Here is a 19,895-nt window from a genome sequence, read left to right as displayed (position 1 = left end):
TATAGTTCCTTCAGGATAAGAAAGTGGGGGGGGGGTAAGTAGGGCTCGTAACAGTGAGCGGGGGTTGGGGACCAAAGCTCAGACCAGCCGCCTCCTTCCTTCTCTCCCTCCCTCCCTCCCTCCTTTTCAAAACTAAAGAGGGCAGGGCGGGCAAGTATCTGACCTGGGGAGAGAATTGCCCCTAAAAAGACTCGGCACCGCAGTTGGTGTGCGTGTTAAGTGTTTGTCTGCTCGGTTAAACTGCAAACGTCGAGCCTGGTGAGGAAGGAAACAAAAATGAAAACCAGCAACATCCTCTGGTCCAGAATCCGACCCCCTTTCTTCCTCTGTCTTAAGAATCCACCTTGCCAACTTCTGCATCCCCAGTGCCTGGCATGTGTTAGGCGCTCAACAGACAACTTGAGTGAATGAAGGGCTATGTTGGGGCGCCGGTGGAGCCTAGACCTTATGGGAAAGAGGCACACTCCCTGGCTGATCAGGAAGCCTGGGTCAGATCTCATGTGGGCAAGCGAAGTAATTTGTGTGTCCTCTGCTGATGACATTTACTATTGTCCTGCGCCCAGCTAGCTCAGTCTGTAGAGCCTGAGACTCTTAATCTCAGGGTTGTGGGTTCAAGCCCTACGTTGGGCGCATGTATTTTGTTTTGCACCAGCGGCTACAGGGAAGGGTGAAAAAGCCAGGACTGCCTTCAAATACATGCCTAGTAAGTGTCTTTGAATGAAAGTCTTTAAGTTTAGCAAGACTCAGAAAAATGGTATCTATAGTACTATATTTTTAAAAAAATGGATAACCAAGAAAACAACAATAAAAGCAACAACGACAAAGGACAAACAGAAATAATGTGCCTCCTGAGGGGATCTTAGAGGCAACAAATGTCACATTTACAATTAAACATTTTCTGGTATCCCCGTTACATTTTGGGGTGGGGTGGGGGATTTGTCATCATGGCTCAGCGGTAACGAACCCATCTGGTGGCCATGAGGATGCCGGTTCTGATGCCTGGCCCCGCTCAGTGGCTTGAGGATCTGGCATAGTGGTTTAAGGAGCTGGCCTTGCGGTGAGCTGTGCTATAGGTCCCAAACACAGCTTGGATCCTTTGTGGCTGTGGCTGTGGTGTAGGCCGGTGGCTGAAGCTCCAATTCAACCCCCATCCTGGGAACCTCCATATGCTGCGGGCGTGGCCCTAAAAGAGCACAATAAATAAATACATTTTTTGGGTAAACCCGTGCCATTCAAAATTTCCCAGGTCAGGGGTAAAACACGCACCAGAGCTGTAAGCAGAGCCACAGCAGCAACAACGCTGGATCCTTAACCCTCTGAGCTGGGAGGGAACTCCCCCATTACATTTAAAAAAATGGAATTAATTAAAAAATATATATATATTTGTCTTTTTTGCCTTTTCTAGGGCCACTCCTGCGGCATGGAGTTTCCCAGCCTAGGGGTCTAATTGGAGCTGTAGCCGCCGGCCTACACCAGAGCCACAGCAACGCAGGATCTGAGCTGCGTCTGCTACCTACACCACAGCTCACGGCAATGCCGGATCGTTAACCCACTGAGCAAGGCCAGGGATCGAACCCGCAACCTCATGGTTCCTAGTCGGATTTGTTAACCACTGCACCACGAAGGAAACTCCAGTATAATAATATATTTATTTTAATCACTTTATTATAATGTCACATGAAATTATCAATGAGATGTATCATATTCTTAACTTTAGAACTTTTGATTTTTTTTTTTTCAAGGGCCACACCTGTGGAATATGGAGGTTCCCAGGCTAGGAGTTGAATCCTAGCTGTAGCTGTTGGCCTATACCTCAGTCACAGCCACGCCGGATCCCAGCCATGTCTGCAACCTGCACCATGGCTCGCGGCAATGCCAGATCCCCACCCACTGCGTGAGGCGGGGAATTGAACCCTAACCCTCACAGATACAAGTCGCATTCGTTTCCGCTGCTCCACGTCAAGAGCTCCTCCTTCTGTATCCATAACTGGCCTTATTCTGTAAAGAACTTTTCCCCATGAACATGGGTTAGACTTCAGATTTTTGTGGCTTGTAAAAGCTCCCAGGCCAGGAATTGAACCCATGCTCCTGCCGCAGCTGTAACCAGAGCCACAGCAGTGACAATGCTGGATCCTTAACCACTGGGCCATCGGGGAACTCCTCTTTGCTCTTTTTAAAAGATCTCTGTTTATTCACAAATCTTTTTTTTTAATTACTCGAATGAGTTGATCACATCTGTAGTTGTATAATGATCATCATAATCTGATTTCACCGGATTTCAATCCCACAGCCCAGGCACATCCCCCCACCCCCCAAATTGTCTCTTTGGGAGACCGTAAGTTTTTCAATGTCTGTGAGTCAGCATCTGCTCTGCAAAGAAGTTCCATCTGTCCTTTTTTCAGATTCCACATGCCAGTGAAAGCATTGGATGTTGGTGTCTCATTGTCTGGCTGACTTCACTTCGCATGATAATTTCTAGGTCCATCCATGTTGCTAAAAATGCTGGCATTTCGTTCCTTTTAATGGCTGAGTAATATTCCATTGTGTATATGGACCACATCTTCTGGATCCACTCCTCCGTCGATGGGCATTGAGGTTGTTTCCATGTCTTGGCTATTGTAAATAGTGCTGCAATGAACACTGGAGTATATGTGTCTTTGCGAGTCGTGGTTTTCTCTGGATAGATGCCCAGGAGTGGGATGGCTGGATCAAGTTTATTCACAAATCTTTACTGTGAAAAATTTCAGAAAAGTTCCAGGAATAGCACGTTAAACACTGTCTGTGGATCCTTTTGAAGGTCATTTGCCGTTTGTATATTGTCCACATTGGACTTTGAACATTTCCTCACTTTCTTTTTTTCAAAATGATTAGTCTTTTTCCTCTTTATTTTTCTTATACACTGATTTTTGATTCTAGGGTATGTTTTTTTTTTGTTTTTTTGTTTTTTTGTTTTACATTTTTAAAATTAAAGTATAGTTGATTTACAGTGCTGTGCCAACTTCTGCTGTATGGTAAAGTGACCCAGTTTTATATATATAAAAATAGACATTCCTTTTCTTATATTACCTTCCATCACGGTGTATCCCAAGAGATTAGACAGGTTGCCTGTGCTACCCAGTAGGGCTTCATTGCGTATCCATTCTAAATGTCAGAGTTTGCTTCTATTAAACCCAAACTCCCTTTCCCAGCTGGATGAGCAGACTCTCCCACTTTCCCGTCGGGAGTGGTTTGCTTCTGATTGGGGCACATCATCCAGGAAGAGGCCATCACCATCTTGCCTCATAACAGTGCTAGGAAACCCGGGGAGAGAGCAGTTCCACGAGGCATGTGACCGTTTTTCTGGGACAGGGCGAGCATGGAGCTGCCGCTGGCCGCCTCGCCTGCCGGATGGAGAGAGATGGTGTGTGGAGTGAAGTACCGCAGAAACACAGGGAATCAAGAGACAGAGGAATCCTGGTTCTGACGTCATTGTCTGGGTCCCTGGAACACGCAGCCTTTGGTAGGAGGAATTTTGGCCTTTGCGGTTCTATCAAGCCATAGATTCTGTCTCTGCTTAGGCTGATGTGAGTTGGTTTTCTGACACTTGGAAACCATGGCTTTCCTGATGCAGTCGCTGTTCTTCATCTCCTCCCCCAGATCTTTGAAAATTAATTTTCTGGGGTTGGGGAGGTTGTCGTATTTTTGGAAATGGAATGAAGAGTGCTTGGTGTCACAACACGTGTCTGATGGAGACGCACAGGCTCCTTACAGCCCTGGATTTTTTATTTTGAGTTAACTGAGAGCAGGTTAATGATATTTATTAAGATTCCCTGGGCAGCATAAGGAATATATTATTTGTAAATAACCCCAAATGGAAGATTAATTGGAAGACCACTTCGATTTCCAGAGGAGATTTTTTTTAGGAATTCAACGGCCACTTCTGACCCAGGCGTATGGCTTTTATGAGTGACTTTTTAACATTATCAACTTGGGAAATCAAACTTCACAGTGCATAAGATCAAAGCCTCAACTAGAGAATCTCATACTGAGTGAAATGAGCCAGAAAGACAAAGACAAATACCATATGATATCACTTATAACTGGAATCTAATATCCAGCACAAATGAACATCTCCTCAGAAAAGAAAATCATGGACTTGGAGAAGAGACTTGTGGCTGCCTGATGGGAGGGGGAGGGAGTGGGAGGAATCGGGAGTTTGGGCTTATCAGACACAACTTAGAATAGATTTACAAGGAGATCCTGCTGAATAGCATTGAGAACTTTGTCTAGATACTCATGTTGCAACAGAAGAAAGGGTGGGGGAAAAATGTAATTGTAATGTATACGTGTAAGGATAATCTGACCCCCTTGCTGTACAGTGGGAAAATAAAAAAAATTAATAATAATAATAATAAAAAAGCCTCTATGGCACCTTAAAGCCAGATTTTGCCTTCAGAGCAACGAGTGTGATGCATACTTGACATGGGAATTTTCTGTTCCTCATTGGCATCCACGTCCTACCATTTATAACTGAACTCAGCAAAGTTTCCCATTTCTACCTCATTTACCCCCAAGTTAGAACATATGATGAGGAGCTCCTGCCGTGGTGCAGTGGATTGAGAATCTGACTGCAGTGGCTTGGGTCTCTTCAGAGGTGAGGGTTTGATCCCCCGCCTGGCGCAGTGGGTTAAAGGATACAGCATTGCTCCCGCTGCAGCTCGGATACTGTCTCTGGCCAGGGAACTTCCACATGCTGTACATTTATGCTGCAGCCATAAATTTTAAAAAAAATGAATTGTGGAGCTCCCCATCATGGCTCAGCCGCAATGAACCTGAGTAGTATCCGTAGGTTTGATCCCTGGCCCCGCTCAGTGGGTTAAGTATCCGGTGTCACCGTGAGCTGTGGTGTAGGTCACAGACACAGCTTGGATCTGGCATTGCTGTGGCTGTGGTGTAGGCTGGCAGCTGTCGCTCCAATTCGACCCCTGGCCTGGGAACCTCCATTTGCCATGGGTGTGGCCTTAAAAAATGATTAAAAATGTCTTATGACATATGAAGATAAACATGTGACCCTATTTCTAAATAACATTTATGTGGAACACAGATGGTTGAGGAGAGAGCAAAAGGAGGGAAATTTCACGTGATACCTTGAGCCTCCACTGAGTGGACATGATCCCTCAGGCCCTGATGAAGTTAGGAGTCACGAGGTCGTTAGCATAATTCACCCCATTTCGTCTGCACAATGCTACGAGGTGATTCTTATTTCTCTTCTCTACAGAGGGTGAAATTGTGCAATTTCGTGAACCTTGGCAGCTTACTTATGATGCCTGACTGATGATGTGGGTCTGGGAAGTCAGTAATGATCTGTGTGAATCCAAAGTTTAGGAGTTCCCACCATGGCACAGTGGTAATGAACCTGACTAGTATACATGAGGACGTGGGTTCGATCCCGGGTTGAGGATCTGGCATTGCCCTGAACTGTGGTGTCGGTTGCAGATGTGTTCAGGATCCTGCAGCCTAAGGCTCCAATTTGACCCCTAGCCTGGTAAATTCCATGTGCTAAGGGTGCAGCCCTAGAAAGCAAAAAACAAAGCAAAAGTTGAATCCCTCTCCAGCATCCTGTGTGCTTCCCAGCAACGCGGGGTGAGTTATAGAGGGCATTGCTGCTAATGAGTGCCCCTGAAATTGCATCATTCCCAACCTTGCCAAGTCCCGCACCAGCAATTACATAGCTCTGTTGACAGGTCTTTATTATGCTATCAGTGTGGGATCCAAAAAAGCCACGGAGGAGAAGCGGCAATTACTCTCTGCTTGTCTCTAATGACGCTCTCAGGGAACATGGCCCTAGTGGCCACTGAGGCCCCATCTTTCCTGTATTGAACGCTGAGTCCAGGCCTCCAGCTCCTTGTTGGTGCAGAACCTGAAAACCCCAGTGACGGCTCCTTTTCCCTCTCTGGCCGGGTCTGGAAATGTGAGCAAGCCTGGGAGTTCCGGTGAATGTGAAGACAGCCATTCTTCCCGGGTAAGAGTCGGATCATTGGGACTGCATCCCTAAGTGCTTGCTAGGGTGTAAAGGCTTAAGGGGCATTCTTACTCCATCTTACTTTTTTTTTTTTTTTTTTTTTTTTTTTTTTTTAAGAATTGGAGCTGTAGGAATTCCCATCGTGGCTCAGTGGTTAGCGAATCCGACTAGGAACCATGAGGTTGCGGGTTCGGTCCCTGCCCTTGCTCAGTGGGTTAACGATCCGGCGTTGCTGTGAGCTGTGGTGTAGGTTGCAGACGCGGCTCGGATCCCGCGTTGCTGTGGCTCTGGCATAGGCCGGTGGCTACAGCTCCGATTTGACCCCTGGCCTGGGAACCTCCATATGCCGTGGGAGCGGCCCAAGAAATAGCAACAACAACAACAAAAGACAAAAAGACAAAAAAAAAAAAAAAAAAAGAAAGAAAAGTAGTTAAAAAATTTCCCCCACTTAAAAAAAAAAAAAAAAAAAAGGCTTGTTATTTGACAGGTAAACCCGACATATTACGGAACATAAAAAAATCATAAGGAAGGGTGTTCCCTTGGGGTTGCAGGGGGTTAAGGGTCTGGCAGTTATCGCTGTTGTGGTGTGGGTTTTGGTGTCAATGCATCCCAGAAGCTCATTCAAAGGAGTCAGCCGGTCTCATTTTCAGCGGCCGGTGGAGAAAGAGAACCGGAAGTTAGACCCGCCCACTGGCACAATCGTGTGAGTTGCCAGCACCGGCGTCGCTCCTGGATCTTGATCTTGTTTGGTCTCCTGGAGGACTGTGTGCTGCTCCAGGGATCCTCAGGGTCACAACCCTTTGTGGGGCACCCTGGGGCCCACCTACGACTTGATCCTCCGTTAAAGTCTGACTGCATCATGGGGGCTCCTGCCACAGGGGCTTCCACTCCACTCTGTCAAACCAGCTCTGTCCCTGAGCACCCAGCTCAGGCTTAGCCTTGTACTTTCTTGGTTGCTGCTGAATCCTTGGGGACTTTTTTATATGGAATGTACTTCTATACATTTTTTTTCTATGTCATAGCTGTGTCTGTGAAATAGACTTCGAAAAAGTAGATATGAAGATTGTAATATTCAGATATCTAATGTTTTAATGTGCTTTTCCTTTATTGATATGGTTACATTAACTTAAATTTTTTTTTTTCCCTTTTTTGCCATTTCTTGGGCCACTCCCGCGGCATATGGAGGTTCCCAGGCTAGGGGTTGAATCAGAGCTAGAGCCACCGGCCTACACCACACCCACAGCCATGCCAGATCTGAGCCTTGTCTGCAACCTACACCACAGCTCACAGCAACACCTGATCCTTAACCCACTGAGAATGAGGCCAGGGATCGAACCTGCAGCCTCATGGTTCCTAGTCGGATTCGTTTCCATGGTGCCCCAGAGAGACTCCCATGTAGAGTAATAGTTTTTACCTTTTGAGTTCATGTGGGGTGATGGAGCACATGGAGGTTCATGAATGTTATACATTCAGTATGGAGTGTATCTTTTAGTAACAGAAAGATCTGTACCCTCTTTAATCCTTTATTTTCTCTTAAAGCATACTTTTCTTAATATCATGATCCTTCCTTTTGGCTTGTATTGACTCATTTTTCTCAGACTGTCTGAAATAGTTGACTAGGATAAAGGGTTCTTTCTCTTTGTGTTAATATCCCTTTTTTTTAGCTTCTGGTACATGAGAAGAAAAAAAAAAGAGTATAATTCTATACCTGGACAGAAGAGTCAACAATAAATGCCTCCATCTTCTGTTCACTGTTAATAACAAATAAAACAGCATGAGTATAAAATTACTGCATGCTTTGTAAGAGCAAAGTTTCCATGTGTCTCTTGCACATTTTGTGCCTTTCTGAACATTTTGTGAGCAGAGCCATTCACTGTTTTTGTTCTAGACCATTCCTTCCAGGAGGTTTTGTATAATGAACATCACTGGAGGAGAGAAATGGTGTGTCTTTCCGGAGCAAAGGACAGGTTTTTCTGCTGTCTGGTATACTATCCTATGTATCCTTCTGCGACCAAGTCAGGAAGGCTTATCCTCACCAATGAAAGATTTGATTTCCTGAGCTTGGGGATCCTCTCCTCTCACAACCCAGGTAAACAGGTGCTGCTTGGCCTTACTCAGGTCAATCTGTGAGACTCGGGGCTCCGGGAACTGGTGTAAATGCTGATACTCTGGCTCCTGCTACTGCTGTGGGTCGTGCAGGCATGCTTCACTTTGTTGCACCTTGAAGATAAGGTGTTTTTCCCAAATTGAAGGTTTGTGGCTGCTCTGTAATTCTTACAATATTTCAAACATTTCCATTATGATTATATATTTTTATAGTGATCTATGATCAGTCATTTTTTTTTTTTTAATGTCCTGGAGAGCGGCATGTGGAACTTCCCTGACCAGGGATTGAATCTGAGCCGCAGCTCACACCACAGCTGTGGCAGCACCAGATCCTTACCCCACTGTGCCTGGCCAGGGATCAAACCTGCACCTCTGCAGCAACCCAAGCTGCTGCAGTAGAATTCTTAACCCATTACACCACAGCGGGAACTCCCCAATCAGTAAACTTTGACATTATTATTGCAAAAACTTTATGACTTTCTGAAGGCACAGATAACAGCAAATTTCTGCAATAAAATTTTTTCTTTTACTTTTTTATGTAGTGATTTTTATTTTTTCCATTATAGCTGATTTACAGTGTTCTGTCAGTTTTCTACTGTACAGCATGGTGACCCAGTCACACGTACATGTATGCATTCTTTTTTCTCCCACTATCAGGCTCCATCATAAGTGACTAGACATAGTTCCCAGGGCTACACAGAAGGATCTCATTGCTTATTCATTCCAAAGGCAATGGTCTGCATCTATTAACCCCAAGTTCCCAGTCTCTCCCACTCCCTCCCCATCCCCCTTGGCAACCATGAGTCTATTTTCCAAGTCCGTGATTTTCTCTTCTGTGGAAAGGTTCATTTGTGCCATGTTTTAGATTCCAGATATAATTGAAATCACATGGTATTTGTCTTTTTCTTTCTGACTTACTTCACTTATCATGAGAGTCTCTGGTTCCATTCATGTTGCTGCAGATGGCATTATTTTGTTCTTTTTGATGGCTGAGTAGTATTCCATTGTGTGTATATACCACATCTTTCTAATCCAATCCTCTGTTGATGGACGTTTAGGTTGTTTCCATGTCTTGGCTATTGTGAATAGGGCTGCAATGAACCTGCGGGTGCATGTGTCTTGTTCAAGGAGAGTTTTGTCTGGATATATGCCCAAGAGTGGGATTGCTGGGTCATATGGTAGTTCTATGTATAGTTTTCTAAGGTACCTCCATACTGTTCTCCATAGCGTTTGTACCAGCTTACATTCCCACCGACAGTGTATGAGGTTCCCTTTTCTCCACACCCCCTTCAGCACTTGCTATTTGTGGACTTATTAATGATGGCCATTCTGACTGGTGTGAGGTGGTATCTCATGGTAGTTTTGATTTGCATTTCTCTAATAATCAGGGATGTTGAGGAGCAATAAAATATTTTTATTTTATTTTATTTTTTTATTTGTTTTTTTTTATTTTTTTTTATTATTTTTTTTAATTGTTATCTTTTTAGGGCTCGCACGCTGGCATATGGAGGTTCCCAGGCTAGGGGCTGAATCAGAGCTACACTCCCCAGGTGCAGCAACTTGGCATCCGAGCCTACACCACAACTCATGGCATCCTACACCACAGTGGCACCCACTGAGCAGTGCCAGGGTTCGAACCTATGTCCTCATGAATACTAGTCAGGTTCGTTAACCGCTAAGCCACAACGGGAACTGCCAATAAAATATTTTTAAAGTAAGGTGTATACATTTTTAAAAAGACATAATGCTACTGACACTTATATGCAGTATAGTGTAAACATAACGTTTATTTGTACTGGGAAACCAAAATATTCAAGTGACTCGCTTTGGCTTTATTTTGGTATTTTCTTTATTTCGGTGGCCCGGAATGGAACCGACACTATCTAAGTTATAGGTTAAACCCTTTGTCTTTGACCTGAGAGTCTTGTGCTACCGTCCATGAAACTGGAAGACTAGTTTGTTAACTTGCCAGTGGGCTAAAATCTCAGACCCTTCACAGTTTTCAACACTGCTTATTGAAGAAATTTTTGGAAAAACCCTGCATTTGGAATATTTTTCTCTCCTACTTTTTCATGTAGCATTTCCACTGTTGTGATGTTCTGGCAACAACAAAAACAGCTGAGCCCTGGCAGCTGACCAAAGCACACGTGCTTAAATACTAGGCTGGATTGCACTTATCACATTATAACACACACTTTGAAAAATAAGTGTTTTCTTTATCTTTTCTTAATTTTGACTTAATATTGGAATAGAGTTGCTTTATAATACCGTGTTTCAAGTGTACTATAAAGTAATTCAGTTATACATATGCATATATCTTTCTTTTTCAGATTCTTTTCCCATAGAAGTTATTACAGAATATTGAGTAGAGGTCCCCATGCTAGACAGTAGGTCCTTATTGATTATATATTTTGTTTTATTTTATTTTTGTCTTTTTAGGGCCACACCTGCGGCATATGGAGGTTCCCACTCTAGGGGTCGAATCGGAACTGTAGCTGCCTGCCAGCCTGTGCCACAGGCACAGCAGCGTCGGATCTGAGCTGCGTCTACCATCTACACCGCAGCTTATGGCAACGCCGGATCCTTGACCCACTGAACAAGGACAGGGATCCAACCGGCATCCTCACGGATAATACTTGGGTTCGTTAGCTGCTGAGCCACAACAGGAACTCCTGATGATATATTTTATGTATAGTCGTGTGTATATGTTGATCCCATAGTTCTAACTTATCCCCCCCGTCCTCTTTGGTAACCATAAGTTTGTTTTCTAAGGCTGAATCTGTTCTTGTTCTGTAAATAAGTGCACTTGTATCCGTTTTTGGAGCGTCCACATATGGGTGATATTTGTCTATGATATTTGTCTTTCTCTGACTTACTTCATTTAGTGTGATCATTCCTAAGTCCATCCACGTTGCTACAGGTGGCATCACTTCATTCTTTTTTATGGATAAGTAATATTCTGTCGTATGTATACACACCACATCTTCTTTATCCAATGCACTGTCAATTCAGTGAACATTTAGGTGACTTTCATGTCTTGGCTGTTGTAACTAGAGCTTTGGTGAACACGGCAGTGCGTGTATCTTTTCAGTTTTATGGTTTTCTCCAGATGGATGCCCAAGAGTGGGAGTGCTGTATCAGAGAGAAATTCTGTTTTTAGTTTTTTAAAGGAATCTCCGTACTGTTCTCCATGGCTGTACCAATTTATGGTCCCACAGACAGTGGAGGAGGTTGCCTTTTCTCCACACTCTCTCCAGGCTCTATTATTTGCCGACACTTTTTTTTCCTCTTTTTTTAGGGCCACGCCTGTGGCATATGGCCGTTCCCAGGCTAAGGGCTGAATCTGAGCTGCGGCTGCAGGTCTACACCACAACCACCGCAACACCAGATCCGAGTTGTAGCTGTGGCCTTAACCCACTGAGTGAGTCCAGGGATTGAACCCGCATCCTCATGGATACTATGTTGGGTTCTTAACCGGCTGAGCCACAATGGGAACTCCCTATTACTTGCAAACTTTTTTTTTTTTTGCCTTTTCTAGGGCCACACCCGCAGCATATGGAGGTTCCCAGGCTAGGGGTTTAATCAGAGCTGTAGCCACCGACCTATGCCAGAGCCACAGTAACTTGGGATCCGAGCCTTGTCTGCAACCTACACCACAGCTCACGGCAACGCGGGATCCTTAACCCACTGAGAAAGGCCAGGGATCGAACCCACAACCTCGTGGTTCCTAGTTGGATTCATTAACCACTTCGCCATGAAGGGAACTCCTACTTGCAGACTTTTTGATGACTGCCATTCTGACCAGTGTGAGGGGATAGCTTATTGTAGTTTTGATGTGCATTTCTCTAATAATTAGTGATGTTGAGCATCTTTTCACGGGCTTTTGTCATCTGTATGTCTCGTTTGTTTGGAGAAATACCTACTTAGATCTTCTGCCCATTTTTTAATTGGATTTTTTAATATGAGCTGCATGAGTTGATTGTATATTTTGGAAGTTTATCTCTTGCCGGTTGCATCATTTGCAAATATTTTCTTCCATTCTGTGGGTTGTCTTTTTGTTTTGTTTATGTTGCCAGTGCTGTGCAAAAGCTTTTAAGTTTCATTAGGCCCCATTTGTTATTTTTGTTCTTATTTTTATTACTCTAAGAGGTGGATCCAAAACAGTCTTGCTGCGATTTATGTTATGAAGAAATCACACATTTTTCCTCTGAGAGTTTTAGAGTGTTCAGTCTTACATTTACATCTTTAATCCATTTTGAGTTTATTTTTGTGACTTCACATTTTCTTTAAAAATAATTTTACACAATGTAATCCACGCCATCTAGCTCTTTACGAAATTTCTCTGTTGTTAGGTGGTAACTGCCCAAAATGAAACACAAACCTGCAAGACAGGAATAGCTGGAGAAACTATTATATTGTAACAACATAACTTGTATCTTCCCTGTTTTTTCTTTTCTCTTCTTTTTTCTTTTTCTTTTTTTTTTTTTTTTTGTATATTAAGGGCCACATCCTCCTATGGAGGTTCCCAGGTTAGGGGTCGAATTTGAGCTGCAGCTGGCGGCCTACACCACAGCCACAGCAGCACAAGAGCCATGTCTGTGACCTACACCACAGCTCATAGCAATGCCAGATCCTTAACCCACTGAGTGAGGCCAGGGATGGAACCTGCGTCCTCATGGATGCCAGTCAGGTTCGTGACCGCTGAGCCACGAAGGGACCTCCTCTTCCCTGTTTCTTATGCCATCCCCAACCTGTGCTAAAAACAGAAACTCCCGCTTTCCCTGTAGGACCAGCTGCTCCCTAGACTGCGGGGTGAGCCTGCTTTCTCTCGGCTCAGTGCTCCCGGACACTCTGTTGGCCGACAAGCCTGCTTGAGATCTCATTGCTCCTGTCTCTGCCTCCTTCTCCCCCCACCATTGCTAACATCTGTCTCGTTGGCGTGGTTTACCAGGAAGTTCCTGTGCGGCATGAATTATGGCTCTCAGTCTTTCCCTCCTCTGTAATCCAGTTACAGGTCCATAACCATTCCATGGCCTCCGGGCCGATGGAGGGCCCTTCCCTGACCCTTGACTAGGGTTTCGGCCACAGGAATTGCTTTGGCTGGTGGGATGTCAGTGCAGGCCACCCAGGGAGAGGCTTAAAAGGACTTGGGTAGGGAGTTCCGGTGGCAGCGCAGCAGAAATGAATCCGACTAGAAATCATGAGGTTGCGGGTTCGATACCTGGCCTTGCTCAGTGGGTTAAGGATCTGGCGTTGCTCTGAACTGTGGTATAGGTCAGAGACATGGCTTGGATCCTGCGTTGCTATGGCTGTGGTGTAGGCCGGCAGCTGTAGCACCAATTGGACCCCTAGCCTGGGAACCTCCATATGCCACAGGTGCAGCCCTAAAAAGCAGAAAAAAAAAAAAAAGAAAGAAAAAGGACTTGGGTAGGAGTTCCCGCTGTGGGGCAGTGGGTTGAGAACCTGACTGTGGCAGGCTCAGGTCCCTGTGGAAGCGTGGATTCTATCCCCTGCCCTGCCCAGTGGGCTGGGGGATCCTGCACAGGTGGCTTGAGGGTCAAAGCTGCAGCTCGGATCTGATCCCTGGCCAGGGAACTTCCATATGCTACGCCATGAAAAAACAAAAATTTGGGGGGCGGGGCTTGGAGTTCCTGCTATGGCACAACAAGGCGGCCCTGTCTTGGGAGCACTGGTTTGATCGCTGGCCTGGCACAGTGGGTTAAGGATCCAGTGTAGGTTGATACTGTGCCTTGGATCTGAGCCCTGGCCGGGGAACACCCTATGCCTCGGGGTGTCCAAAGAAAGAGAAAAAGTGGTCTTGAGTCTTTGGGTTTGCTCTTCTGGAGACATCTTCCTTTAGAATCAGGCTCTCCTGTAACCCAAGTGCGATCATGGGTTAAGCTCAGCTCTGTCATGGGCTCTGAACGCCCCCATCCGCAAAGTGGTGATGATCAGGCGTCACCAATCACCTCGGCAGATAAGCCAACCTAGGAAAGCCAGACGTACACAGCAAACACAGGAACAGCCCTGAATCTGAACCAAGGAATCGAGGAGAGCAAGGATTTAGGAACTGAATTTCCACATCTACAGGCACAGCCCTGGATTAGCCAGGTCCCAAGGTTGAGGGCCCAGGGGATTCTGTCTGGGGTTTACATCCGTAGAGCTGCGTTCATTTCTAATGTCTTCAAGTTCTGACCCAAGAGTTACATCCAAACCTTAGACAATCTTCTTTATCATCATTATTTGGTACAAAGCAGGCAGGGCCATGATTCTTTCTCGTCTCTAATGAGACCCCCAGGGAATCTGGTCTCAATGGCTGCGAAGCTCTTGTAAACAGCCGCTCTATGTTTCCTACACAGAAGACTAAGGCTATGAACTTGTGGTCCTCAGTCACCCACACCTGCCTGCTTCCCCGATTTTCCAGTTCCTACAGGGCATTGACTGGTTATGCAGACACGGGAACGCTTGACAGCAATAATCCCCCCCGCACACACACCCAGGTAAGGTTACGGCAGTGGAAACGTTGATGTTTACTAAGATAGGAAATTCTTGGGAGTTTCCTTGTGGCTCAGTGGGTTAAGGATGCAGCGTTGTCACTGCTGTGGCTCAGGTTGCTGCTGTGGCACGGCGTCAGTGCCTGGCCTGGGAACTTTCACAGGCTGCAGGCATGGCCAAAAAAACAAAAAAAAAAGAATAAATAAAAAAAGAGAAGAGATTCTTCCTGGAACCTCCTCGGCTATGCTTTCCAGATACAGGAAGTTAGTAGGCAGGACGGAGTCTGTCAGAGGTTTCTCAAGACGAGCCCAGTAACAATCAACTCTTCCTCTTTTCTCTTTAAGAGGACACATAAAAGTTAGGTGTGTGGGGGAAGAGCTGGGGAAAAGTGGAGACACATATAACCATGGAGTCAGGCTGAGTAGATGCCTGCCTGCTTCTTAGTGTTAACATGTATTTTTCAATAAAATAAGAATCAGTGAGCTCGGTAGGTAGACGATCAAAACTGAGTTTTGGAAGTTGGGAGTTGAGATCGGCGGGCACTCACAGAAACTGTATAAACTGATTTGCAATGTGCTACTGCCTAGCGCCTGATTTGATGCAGATCAAGCAGCCTTGTCTGGGTTTCTGATTTTGCTGTTGGCTGGTCACCTGGGTCCAGGCCCATGAGAGGGGCAAACCAGTCGAGTGTGTGCGAGTTCCTCCTCCTGGGGCTCTCCCGGCAGCCCCGGCGGCAGCAGCAGCTCCTCTTCCTGCTCTTCCTGGGCATGTACCTGGCCACGGTCCTGGGAAACCTGCTCGTCCTCCTGGCCATCAGCCTGGATGCCCGCCTGCACCGCCCCATGTACTTCTTCCTCAGCAAACTGTCCTTCGTGGACGTCTGCTTCTCCTCCACCACGGTCCCCAAGATGCTGGCCAACCACGTCCTCGGACGTCAGACCATCTCCTTCTCCGGGTGTCTCACCCAGATGTATTTTGTCTTCACGTTCATGGACATGGACAATTTCCTCCTAGCTGTGATGGCCTATGACCGCTTTGTGGCTGTGTGTCACCCCCTGCACTACTCCACCAAGATGGCGGAGCGTAGCTCCGATTTCACCCCCAGCCTGGGAACCTCCATATGCCACGGGTGTGGCCCTAAAAAGCAAAAGCAAAAGCAAAAAGCAAAAAAAAAAAGAATGCGTATGTAACAGAAATCCACACCCTGAGGGTTTAGTTTTTTTCTCTTCACGCCTCCTACCCCAACTTGTTTCCATGAGTCCAGGGACCCAGTTTTTTCAGTGGTGCTTTGGATATAGCAGTTCTGCGATAATTATGATTTACCTGAATACATGGTTCTATGACTGAATCAATATGGGGAAGTCACTGGAGACGAAGATGAGAAGGTTTCTTGAAGGAGTTGATGAGTTTGCTCAGCTTTCTGCCACCTGCTAAGCTAACCTGAAGCCTATGCATATGTTTTCATGTATTTTTTTTGGTCTTTTTTTAAGGCTACACCCAATAGCACATGGAAGTTCCCAGGCTAGTGGTCGAATCAGCGCTGTAGCTGCCGGGCTACACCACAGCTGATGGCAACGCCGGATCCTTGACCCACTTAGCGAGGCCAGGGATTGGAGCCACAACTTCATGGTTCCTGGTCAGATTCGTTAACCACTGCGCCACAACGGGAACTCCCCCTCATGTGTTTTTTAATGGTTATTTTTTTCTCAAACATTTTCACAGGGACCAACCCTCTTGTGCTGCTTTTTGTAATTTTTCACTTCCCTGACTCTGCCTACGCCCCTGCCATTCTGCCTCCTAATTCTCCCCTTCTCCCTTTATTGTTTGTTTGGTTTTTATTTTTGGCCAAGGCATGCAGCAGCTTGATGGGAATCTCAGTTCCTAGACCAGGGATTGAACCCAGGGTATAGCAGTGAAAGCTCTGCGTCTTAACCACTAGACCACCAGGGAACTCCTCATTCTCCCTTTAAAATGCCCAATCAGGGGTCCCCATTGTGGCACTGCGGAAACCAATCGGATTAGGAACCATGAGGCTGTAGTTTGATCCCTGGCCTCGATCAGTGGGTTAAGGATCTGGCATTGCTCTGAGCTGTGGTGTAGGTCGCAGACGCGGCTCGGGTCCCATGTTGTTGTGGCTGTGGTGTGGGCCGGCACTGTAGCTCCAGTTTGACCCCTAGCCCGGGAACCTCCATATGCCACGGGTGAGGCCCTAAAAATGAATAAATAAATAAAATAAAACATCCAGTCACCTCTGTGGGAATTGGAATGGTGCTCAGCTCCTTTCCCTGCTGTCAGTGTAGTAGTCCTCTTACCCACAGTCTCACTTTCTGCAGTTATAGTTGCCCCTGGTCAACGGTGGTCAGAAAATAGTAAATGAGAAATTCCAGTAACAAACCACTAACTCACTAGTTTTAAATTTCACACCATTTTGGAGTTCCCTTTGTGGTGCTGTGGAAACACATCTGACTAGTATCCGTGAGGGTGAAGGTTCGATCCCTGGCCTCACTCAGTGGGTTTAGGATCTTGTGTTGCCATGAGCGGTGGGTGGTGTAGGTCGCAGATGTGGCTTGGATCCTGAGTGGCTGTGGCTGTGGTGGAGGCCAGGTGCTGTCACTCTGATTCAACCCCTAGCCTGGGAACTTCCATATGCTGCGTTGTGGCCCTAAAAAGAAAAAAAACAAACAAACCAAACTGTAAGCCATTCTGGGTACTGTGATGAAATCTCATGCCAGCCTGCTCCGTCTGGGCCAGGATGTGAGTCATCTCTTTGTCCAGTGTGTCCTCATCATTAGTCATTAGCATCTCCCTGTGTTTTCAGATCAGCTGTGGCATCAGAGTACTTGTGTTCAAGGAGCCCTCATTTTACTTACTAATGGTCCCCACGCAGAGAGAGTGCTGGAAATTCAGCATCACTGAACCTGACTTGCCAGCATCACGCCTGTGGGATGCTGGCAATTCAGATTCTCTAAAGAAGTGCTTCTTTTAAGAGAAAAGGTGAAACATTTTCAACTTAATAAGGATAGAATAAAAAATTGTTGGCTGAGGTTGCGAAGATCTATGGCAACAACGAGTCTTATGTGATATTGGAAAGGAAAAAAAAAATTTGTGCTAGTTTTTGAAAAATTTTAATGGACTATAGTTGACCTAAGAAAGTTGAGTTAGTTTCAAGTGCACAGCCGGGTAAATCAGTTATACAGAGATCCTTCCTCTTCAGATTCTTCTCCCACATAGCTTATTACACAGTATTGAGATTTCTCTGTGCTACACAGTAGGTCCTTGTTACCGACCTGTTTTATGGATAGCAGTCCCCATATAACAATCCCAACCCCCTAACTTATCTCTCCCCCACCACACGTCTCCCCACGTCTCCCCTTTGGTAACCATAAGTTTGTTTGTTTGCTTGTTTGGGCTGCACCCACAGCATGTGGAAGCTTCTGAGCCAGGGACTGAGCATCAACCAAGCCAGAGCTGCAGCCTAACGCCCTACCTGTGACAACACTGGATCCTTCACCTACTGTGCCACAAAGGAACTTCCTTGTTTTGTTTTGTTTTGTTTTGTCTCTTTAGGGCTGCACCTGAGGCATATGGAGGTTCCCAGGGTAGGGGGTCCAATCAGAGCTGTGGCCACTGGCCTATGCCAGACCCGCAGGAACGTGGGATCCGAGCTGCATCTGCGACCTACACCACAGCTCACGGCAACGCTGGATCCTCAACCCACTGAGCAAGGCCAGGGATTGAACCTGAGTCCTCATGGATGCTAGTTGGGTTCGTTAACTGCTGAGCCATGACGGGAAATCCCAGAACTTGCTCTTTTTGACCATAAGTTTGGTTTTGACATCTTTGAGTCTATTTTTGTTTTGTAAGTTCTTTCGTGTCATTTTAAAAATTAGATTCCACATATTAGTGACCCTCATATATATTTGTCTTTCTCTGACTTACTTCGCTTAGTATGAAAATTTCTAGGCCCATCCATGTTGCTTGTGCTAGTTTTGCTGTTGTACCCCATACTGCAAAAGTAACAGCCACAGTGTGTAATGAGTGCTTTGTTAAGACAGAACGGCATTACATTTGTATGATGAGATATTTTGAGGAGTTCCCCTGTGTCAAAGCAGGGTAAGAATTTGGCCTTGTCACTGCAGCAACTCCCAGTGGTACCAAGTGTTGCTACCATGGTGTGGCTTCGATCCCTGGCCTGGAATTTCTACATGCTGCAGGTGCAGCAAAAAAAAATTTTTTTTTTCAAGACAGAAACTTTCACAGAACTGCTGTTACAGTATATCATTGTAATTGTTCTATTTTATTGTTATTATTGTTAATCTCTCTTTTTTCTTTTAGGGCTGCACCTGAAGCTTATGGAAGTTCCCAGGCTGTGGGGAGAATTGGAGCTGCAGCTGCCAGCCTACACCACATCCGCAGCAACGTGGGATCCAAGCCACACCTTTGACCTACACCACAGCTCACCAATGCCAGATCCTTTAACCCACTGAGCAAAGCCAGGGATCAAATCTGAGTCCTCATGGATACTAGTCAGTTTCCTTTCCCCTGTGCCACAACAGGAACTCCTATTGTTAATGTCTTATTGGGCCTAATTTATAAATTAAACTTTATCATAGGTATGTATGTATAGGAGAAAAACATATCGAGTTCAGTAGATCTGTAGATTCAGGTGTCCACTGGGGGTCTTGGACTGCATCCCCTAAGGTCCAAGGTGGGGGGGGGAAACCCACTGTACTTACTGAATAAAATTGGTTTCATTGCTTTAACTAATGTGTGACTGGTGTGTACATTTGATACTAGTGGTAGTGGAATGAAACATCAATATTTTTAAAGCCTACTTTAATTATTTCAATTTCAATAGAGGGTCTTTTTTTTTTCTTTTTTAGGGTGGCACCTATGGCATATGGAAGTTCCCAGGCTAGGTGCCCAATGGAGCTGCAGCTGCCAGCCTACACCACAGCTCACTGCAACGCAGGACTCCTAACCCACTGAGGAGGGATCCAGCCCATATCCTCATGGATACTAGTCAGGTTCATTTCAGAGGAGCCACAACGGGAACTCCTTAAATTCCATTAACTTAGCCTACTAAACTTGTTCTTAAAATTTTGGTATTTCATTAGATTTTTTGCACTAATCTTGCTTTTGAAAAACATTGCATTGAATTATGATTTATCTTGGGAATTCCTGTCGTGGTGCAGTGGAAACGAACCTGACTAATATCCGTGAGGAGGACATGGGATGGACCCCCGGCCCCTCTCAGTGGGTTAAGGATCCTGCCTTGCCGTGAGCTGTTGTG

The 19,895-nt window shown here is 45.6% G+C and overlaps 1 non-coding gene across 1 annotated transcript; it reads left to right on the top strand.

The window, feature by feature from the left end:
- TRNAK-CUU lies at window positions 558–630 on the top strand. Its single transcript has one exon. It is a non-coding gene; the product is annotated as a tRNA-Lys (tRNA).

Source organism: Sus scrofa, chromosome 3, assembly GCF_000003025.6.
Source record: "Sus scrofa isolate TJ Tabasco breed Duroc chromosome 3, Sscrofa11.1, whole genome shotgun sequence".
Classification (NCBI taxonomy): Eukaryota; Metazoa; Chordata; class Mammalia; order Artiodactyla; family Suidae; genus Sus; species Sus scrofa.
This window is presented reverse-complemented; position numbering and strand designations above follow the sequence as displayed.